The sequence below is a fragment of the Triticum urartu genome, chromosome 6A (assembly GCF_056163025.1).
Source record: "Triticum urartu cultivar PI428250 chromosome 6A, HENAU_Tu73, whole genome shotgun sequence".
NCBI lineage: Eukaryota > Viridiplantae > Streptophyta > Magnoliopsida > Poales > Poaceae > Triticum > Triticum urartu.
Genome location: NC_141878.1, coordinates 538906319 through 538915226, shown reverse-complemented (window position 1 = coordinate 538915226; position 8908 = coordinate 538906319). Strand labels below are relative to the sequence as shown.

Genomic DNA, 8908 nt, shown 5'->3' with positions numbered 1-8908 from the left:
GAAACATATAGCATACGATTAGATCACAAAGGGTTGTCATCATCATCCAAAACATAAAGTAGGAAAATGCTCTTTCATTATATTTGTTTACAGAGAAAGTACATCATAATCACACCCACAACTTAAATTAAACTTTGGTTGGTCGACCAAATTTCACCTATGCGATGCAAGGTCCATGGCGTGAGTCATGGCATTTTCACTAGTCCTTGGTCTTCGGTGATGAGCAGCCACAGAAGATCTGCCAGATACATCTCGTTTACATTAATAACATTTTTTATACTCATTGAGCACTTTTCAAATACATTATTAACATTTTTCCTGATACATATTTTCATGCCTACTTTTTTCATCCATATTTATTTATTTATTTTACACATAGGAAACATTTTTATTATGCATATTTGACATTTTTTAGATATATGTTTTGATTGTAATTTTTTCATACAGATTGTACATTTTATTTATACATAAGAAACATTTTTCTTATATATGTTCTTCAAAATTCAAGTACATGATTAATATTTTCTTTGAACATATGTTTTGTCAAATTTCGTTCATTAATATTGTACATTTTTCCTATACATAAGGAATATTTTTACACACATTCAATGTTTTTCAAATGCATGATTAACATTTTTTATATATGTTCAATATTTTTCATATACATACATGATTATAATTTTTTAATATATACTCACTCGGCGTGACCAAGACATAGAATTGAGGAGAATTTTGAAAGAAAATACCCTTCACTAATTACATACTCCCCCTGTCCCATTATATAAAAGCGCTTTTGACATTGCATCAGTGTCAAAAACGCTGTTATATTATGGGACGAAGGAGATAGTTAGCAACTTAATTAGCAGCTACTAAATAACTAGTGTAAGGCAACTGAATCTCGCTGCCCCATAATAAAATCAATCAGCGGGATGAGAATGTGTATGCAATATTCCTTTTCACTACATTTTTATTGACGACTACGTATTAATCTCTATTTCTAATGAAGTAGTTGGTAATCTTCCCCGGTCAATTTTCGTCCCATTAGAAATGGTTTATTTTCGTGTTCGATCCCACCTCCATAGATTAAAAAACTGGTGCCTCCATACTCCAGTCCCCTCGCACGCGTCGCACTCCCATGCCTCAACGAAAAAGAACCAGCGAAAAAACCTACGAAATAAAACCTACGAAGAAAAAACAATGAAAAAAAAGCAGGCGACTCGCACGCACGAGCGAGAGTGCCCTCGAGCGAGGCCTCCAGATTTCGCCGCCGCTCTCGCACTTGCCGTCGCCGATGCCTGCGCTACCTCGACGGAAGCCATCGCAAATCCATCCCTTCGCCGCCGCCCTCGCGCTCGCATCAAGGATCGAGGACTCCAGAGTGCCCTAAATCCCTGCGCTACCTCCGTTCGTCGCCGCCGATCTCGTCGCTACGTCGGTGAGAAATATTTGTCGCCGCGGAACCCCTTGCCATCGTGGATCCCTTTTCAAACGCCGATCCGCTTACTCCTGCTTGTGGCCCCAGCTCGCCACGGGCAGGGATCGGCGTCTCGCCGGCGTGGAGCGTGGCAGGGGAGAGAAGGGTGGGTAAGATCGGCGGGGCAGAGTTCATCCGGAAGGACGGCGCGGTGGACGACATGTACGGATACCTCAACTACCTGTCCCTCGAGTATGACTCGTCTCGGACACCAATCCTGCTTAGTATGAATTTTTGGCTCTTTCCTTTCTTCTCTCCGTTTAAAACTAGAAAGGTTGTGATGCAAAAATTCGATTTGTTGCTACCTGTATTCAGGCTGATCTGCTATGGCTGCGGTTCCTTGTGGCAGAGTTCTCTATATTCCAATTAATTTGAAAGCAGATGATAAACTCTGATCTGCTTGTCCATTTATACTATATCCCAGATCTCATTTGTGCCTAGAATATGAGCTTCTTCACGGCAATTTCAAAGTTACATGTACCATAGTAAGCCAATCAAAATCTGCACCATATTAGTCTGATGCTTTCTTACCCGCTCATCCTGAATTAGTAGGCATTTTCCAATAGGATCAGCTTTGTTGAAAAAACTCGCTTGTATTTTCCATGTTTATTTGCAGGGTATTTTCAAGGTCCATGCTTCAAATATAAATAAGATTTTGTCCTTCTATCTGAAACTTGATCTTCTGCTTATGTTTGCATTTGCTATCGATGATGTGAATTTGAGCAAATACCCCACAACGTTTTCACTGAGTTTGGATAGCATATGTAAGTTTTTTTATACAATGTTTTGTGATCGAATATGTGTTTTCCCAATCTTTATTAGATGTAATGGAATGCTTGATTATGATGGCATTTTATTTTATTTTTTCCCAATCTTCCTGGTGCGAAGCAACAAATTTGGATAAAAAACATTATTTGTTTAGAAACATATTTAAGTTTATCTGTAGATATTAATATTAGCTTGAAATTTGAACAAGAAATAGTTTCTTAATACGTATTTTAAATTTGCAATACACTTGTATGTACACTGCCACTAACGGTGCTCTTGATCATGTCAAATATAAGTACTTATGGTGCATGCCTTAATCATTGGAATGGAATGAATACCAGTTTATGTAGGTTGGTGAGAAGCGAGGCCGACTCATATTTGATGAAGAATGATGTGCAACCAGTAAGAAGATTAGGATGGGTATTCCAGTAATCCCATGGATTAGTCTCTATAGTTGTTAGCAGCCTATAAAGCAGAGGTATCTGTGGCTAAATAAATAAAAATTCATGACTTACTATTTCACAATATTAGTTTCCACTATAGTGATGCTGACTAAATCATGCTACTTCTCATTATTGCTTTGTCTCTGTTTATTGCTCGGTAGCAGGGTATTCCCATTTAGAATATGTTCGTGTGCATCCACGGCCCCGCCCTCTCTGAATTGGGGAATTTCGACCTCCTCTGGCACGCATGCACCCACGTACTGGAGCTCATGATGGAGCAGCACTAAGGCTGATGCTGAGGGGACACATATGGACAGCGCCGCCTTGCGTCTCAGAAACTCTATGGCTCGCACCTTGATTCGTTCGCTGACCTCCTCTGGCGCGCATGCACCCACGTACTAGAGCTTATGAATGAGCAGCACTAAGGCTGATGCTGAGGGGACACATATGGACAGCGCTGCCTCGCGTCTCAGCAGCTCTATGGCTCGCACCTTGATTTGTTCGTTGCCACACGCCTCAACTGCTTGGCGACGCGCACGATTGGTGGAGCCACCTGCCACATGACTTCGCAGTTCGCGCCTATTTTGGTTCTTAAGGTTCATGGCCATGATTTTTTTTGGAATGCAAAATTTGGTGCGAGTTCATATGAATCACACAATGCTTCGCATAAGTTGGTGCAGATTTAATCGGGAACTTTGGTAATACAAATCCCCCTCCATTGCCTCTTTTCATAGTCAGTCATCGTTTCTATTTCGATTTTGGTAGCTATGCCTATCCTTGTTATAGATCATAGGGTTGTCATCTTCACAGATCATGATATATAAGTGATGCAAAATGCAGACGACCCACAATCTATCTGAAACTATTTATCTACAGTTGTGTTCTTTTTGGGGTATCTGAACATGTCCTAAAGATTTTGAAGAAATGGATAGCCAAAACAGTGGTGTCTTTGGCCAGATGATTTGACCATCATCTATGATCTGGAAGAAGAACCTCTCACACAAACATGTATATTTATTTGTGAATCCAATCATAACCAGAATGTATTTGACCTTTTACATTTTCCGACAGAAAGTATGAGCACCTAAATTTCTTGGAATTCAGTAGCTCATGTCTTGGATACATAGGTATTCCAGTCACTCTAAATTTCTGTATGTTTTCGCATATAATTGTCAACTTTTGTACTGCGCATGCTCCCTTATCTGTCTTCTCCATGTTCTCCGGCTGGAATATAATTTGAGAAGAGACTAAAAGTCTGTTTTCTCCATGTGTACCAGCTCTGGAAGATAATTTGGGGAAGAGACTAGAAGTCAACAAAATGTGTATTGTGATTCTGGTCTAAGAACATTTTTTCTTGTATAGCATGTCTTGGATGAGAAAGGTCGTGAGAACTTCAATGAATACTTCAGCACTGCCAACAGATGCTGACAAAGATGAAAAAACATGAGGTTGCTGACAACATTGAGTGTGACTTGCTTTTGGTGCTACTGCTGCTGAAGACAAGCTCCAGAAAAAGGTATGCATTTTATGAGTTTTTCTGGTTTATTCATTTTATTCAAATCATTCTAATTAATATTAAATAGTTATATTTCATTTGTGTGCATGTGCTTTTAAATTCAGGTACTAGAATGCATTGAAAAGCTCCCACAAGCAGGAATTAAGTTCTGTGTGCTGACTGTGACAAAATGGATAGCTATCAATATTGGGTAAGTATTATATTTTCACATGGAAGGGATCTTTCTTGTAAAACTGGTTTCTAGAAGTTTAGGCTAGCTATTTATTTTTCTCATTCATGTTCTTGTTCAACTTAGACAATAAATTATTATGCAGATAATCATCATCCCGGAAGCACTTGCACCACTGCCTTGAGAAAAACAGAGTGAAATAATCTATTGCCGAGTTGAACAGATGATCAAACTGCCTTTATATTTAAAATTATCGCCTATGTAATTTTTTTGGATGAGTATATTTACAACAACCATTCATAAATTTTACAAAAAGGAGTTCAACACAACAAACATCCACATTTGGAATTCTACTCTATGTAGTCAAAACCTTAATAGTTACTTCTTAGTGGTTGATCTCGGCATGGGAGAGGGAGGGAGGGACGGTCTTTTAGTTTTACCATTGAAAAAGTTTATTTTTCTTGACCACCATAAAAAGGTTAGCGATCTTACATTTTGACATTTTTTTGCAAAACCATGTGGATGGAATTTATTTCGTCATAGGACATACCTGTAAATATTGTGAAAGTTTACATGAGAGGTAGGGTACTTAAAATGGTAAAAGTGATTGCTATTTTTTCAATAGCTTCAGAAGAACACGTAGGTTTTTTCATGTTTGCAAATCATACATGGGATTTATTTCTTGAGGATATTTGTTTTGCGAAAACATGGGATACTTTTTTCTTCTGACTACTATTCTGATTTATGAATGATGGTTTTAAATAAATCAAATTGCCATAGCAGATCGGTAGTTAATATTTATGTAGCTTCAAGCTTTCTTTTCTTGTGCCTGATGATCGTAGTTGTTTGTGCAGCTTCAAGGTTTATTTTCTTTTGCTTGATGATAGCAAGGTTGAGTAGATTATTGCCACACCCTGATATGGACGGTCGTCCTTGTATTTTCAGGTTCTTGATTTTTTTTGATCGAATCACTGGATGTTTCCCTGGTTGGTCTTATGGTGAGGATCAGATAGTTCTCTTTGATGATGATGGCACCAACACAGAAGATGCAGCTTGCGGATCCCACGGCAGGACTCGGATGATGACGATGAACCTGACTACCTATTGCAATCTGAACACCTAAAGAAGGTTCCTATACTCCTCCATATTGGTTAACATTTGCATTGTTTCACCGTCGTTAAGTTATTTGTGTTATTTTTCAACCAAGCTATTACCAAGTTATGTTGCATCTGTGTTGCTAATTTCGTCTTTGTTAATTGGGATGATGCATATGGTAAATTGGCCATTGGTAGGATGCTGCAGCTAAAGTTCTAGCTGTTAAATTTTTATTTTTATTTGTAGTTTGCAACTACTTTTTTGGTATTCCAATTTTCACTTATGTAGTTTTTAGAGATTCGCACTGAACACTTCTTTTTCAGTTCATTTCTTGTCTTGAATGAGTTCTTTTGTATGTATTCTTCTCATTTTCGGTCCAGAAACTAACATCTGGACAACAATTGATATTATTAACCATATAAGTTGTGTGATTGAATCAAGTTGCACAAGAAAATCACAATTTCCTGCTGATGTTGAGGTTCCTGGACTGCTGCAGTTCTTGTTCTACGGTGACAACGTCAGGCGCAAGGCGGTGGTGGAGACATGCGCGGACGAGCACGTGCAGAAGCGAACGGTGCTCCACGGCTGCTGCTGTGTCATCGGGTAATAAGTCCGTATACAACTTTACTTCTACATGAGTTCTCTGCTTCTTGCACATGTGCTCTTCCTGACTAACGTACACACACTAAGTAGTTTTTTTCATTTGGGGTTTCCTTCACAGGATGAATCCCAGGGCTCTCAAGTTGTCGAGGTATTTCTGCCTATGTTGTGTACATCTTAGCAATGTGTATGTGTAGTCTCCAAGGGTAAGAACTATATTGCCCGGTCCAGTCACGTGGTGTGTATTGGTGTTTGGAATTCAGGCATGTACTCATTCATACTGAAATTGAACTCTGAAAGAACTGATCATGTTGTACGGTGTTGTCTCTAGGCCTACCAGTTCTGGCAGTTTTCATGCAAGGAAAATAACAGAGAATTTCCTTGAATTTGGTCAAAGTTTCATTTGTTTTGTCATATGAAGATGGCCTGACGCCTAAGAAGTCACATGGGAGATAAGGCTATCCCTGGATTTGAACTCTGTAGCCAAACATTTATATTAAGTTCGGTGTATTGAAATATTGGCTGCAATTTTCAGTGCCGAGGGATTGAGTTTCACTTTAACTTTTACTAACAGATATTAGGTGAGAGTGCGGAAGAAATAAAGGTTGCATATGACATGCACGAGAGGAAATCAGAGATGGCTCGGCGATCCCAAGGCAACATCGATATGCAGCATATAGCCAGGACGTCTGGGGTAGTATCAGAAACGACCGCGTAAAGGGCCTAAACAGTAAGCAAAAAATCTGCTTGTCAAACAAGCATACATAATCATGTTCTATATGAGTTTTTGGATTAGTAACCTGTCATGTGCAATTAAGAAAATAGCAGCAACAATGGTAAAAAGATTAAGAGAAAATATGTTTTTGCAATTGGGACAATCATGTCAAATACTGAGAAAATCTGGTTGCGCAATCGGGATATGATCAGGTCAAAAATAATATTAACAATATGTAGTGCTTAATTTATTTTTATATTTGGAGACCCTTGAAAAGAATAGAAAAGAAATGATTAGATGTTTCCATGCTAGATCTATTTTATTTGTTTCACTACTGCAACAGTAACATGGAATGAATAGCAAAGAGTATGAGCAAATTTGATTTACAGAAACCGGCAAAAAAGATCTTGAATTAGGGAAGTAATAATGCTTAATTTATTTTTATATTTGGAAACCCTTGAAAACAATAGAAAAGAAATGATTAGATGTTAACACCCTAGATCCATTTTATTCGTTTCACTATTGCAACAGTAACATGGAATGAGCAAGAAAGAGTATGACGCTGCGTTTGGATGTCTCCATTGGTGCCCAGGAAATGGATTTGGTAATCATGTGATATCAATACAGCTGTTTGGCTGGACACTGAATTCGTATTGGAAATGAAAAACCATTTCAGACCTATTTTGGCTACCACGTAAGTCTCCCTTGCATGTTTCAGAGGGCTACCCCTTCGAATTGGACTGAAATGGCCAACCTCCCGCAAAACGTACCTGTTCGAGCCCGCTACCAGAAAATAAAAGAGAGAAAGGAGCGAGAGGGCGACCTCGCGATGACCTAGCAGGTAGCGGGCGGGTGGCCGCGGCGACCTAGGAGGTGGGTGGCGGCGGCGACCACCATGGAGCCCGACGGCGTCAAGGATGCCCTCCTCCCCGGTCCTTTCCCTCTTTCCCAACTCCTCTTCTCCGCCCCACCGAGCCACACCCCGCCATGGAGGTCGGCGGCGGCCCAGGACCGGCGCGCTCCGCTCCCATATGCCACTCCGTGTCGTCCTTCCCGGCCACCATGCCCCGCCCTCCTCGGCCACGCCCCACCATCCTCTGCCCCTCTTCTGCTCCATGACCGAAAGAGCTGCTGCTCCTCTTCTGCTCCATGGCTGAAGGAGATGCATTGCTAGAATATTTGTTATTTTACTGCTATTTCATTTAATTATAGTCGCATGTGATCAGATTTCATTTTTGAGTCATCTAGAACATGGTATAATTTTCATGGTAATATAGCTATGCAATTCCAAAGTTTGTCATCCAAACATGATTTGGTATTGAAACCTCAAAGGCATTTCAAGGAGCAATTCAGTGGACAACCAAACATGCGATTTCATATTCGTGCCATTTCAGTTTCCTCACTGGTTTGAAACCAGCAAATTTGATAAGTAATAGATTTTCTGTTGTAGGTTTGTTTTTCCTTTTGCGGAGTTGCAATAGTAACATGCAATTGTAGGCTACTAGATGGAACAATCATGAAAGAGTAGGAGCTAACTTTATTTTGAAAATAGGAAGGTTAGATTTTGCAATAGTATAGCATGCCAACATATTTTTCATAATAGGAATGGTAGCATTTTTCATAACAGTAGTAATTCCAGATTTGTTAACTTGCGGATCAAGTGGGTAGGCTTCTAAAAAGGCAGTTGACTAAAGATGAGCAAAGGGTTGTGTACGCTTAGAAAGGATGTCTTGGAGAGTGTTGAATGATGGAGGGACAAAGTAGGTGTTGGCTTTGGCTTGTGTTCCTCTTGAGACTGTGCAACCCAACTTGGAAAGAAGGCAAGAAGGTGGTGGCATACAAGACATCAAGAGCAAGAAACCGATGATTTGTGAATGGAAGAGGATCAGATTTAGTTCCAATGTCAGAAACCGAAGATCTCTTACACAATAGTTTTTGTGTAAGAGAAATTACCGTCGACAACCAGAGTATGATCTTGATAGCTTGAAACAAGGTAGACTATCTCATGACCTTGATTTGTATTAGAGTGTGTATGTGTATGTATAAGTGTAAAACATGTTCATACTATTTATCACCTGTAGTCATTGTTGTGCATTACATCTTTAAATTGCCACCTTTATTGTCTTCA

General features: G+C 39.6%; 1 long non-coding RNA gene across 18 annotated transcripts; it reads left to right on the top strand.

Annotated features, from left to right (window-relative positions):
- The first annotated feature begins 1122 nt into the window (after positions 1 to 1122).
- Positions 1123 to 8908, top strand: LOC125514781 (uncharacterized). 18 transcript variants are annotated; one of them, XR_015608768.1, is made up of 12 exons: positions 1127 to 1435; positions 1523 to 1698; positions 2091 to 2238; positions 2584 to 2720; positions 2850 to 3812; positions 3963 to 4201; positions 4306 to 4391; positions 5316 to 5498; positions 5962 to 6068; positions 6640 to 6795; positions 7312 to 7384; positions 7499 to 8908. It is a non-coding gene; the product is annotated as an uncharacterized LOC125514781 (long non-coding RNA). The 18 variants fall into 18 exon arrangements; XR_015608767.1 differs by having other exon boundaries at positions 1123 to 1435; positions 6640 to 7384; XR_015608771.1 differs by lacking the exon at positions 7312 to 7384 and having other exon boundaries at positions 8420 to 8908.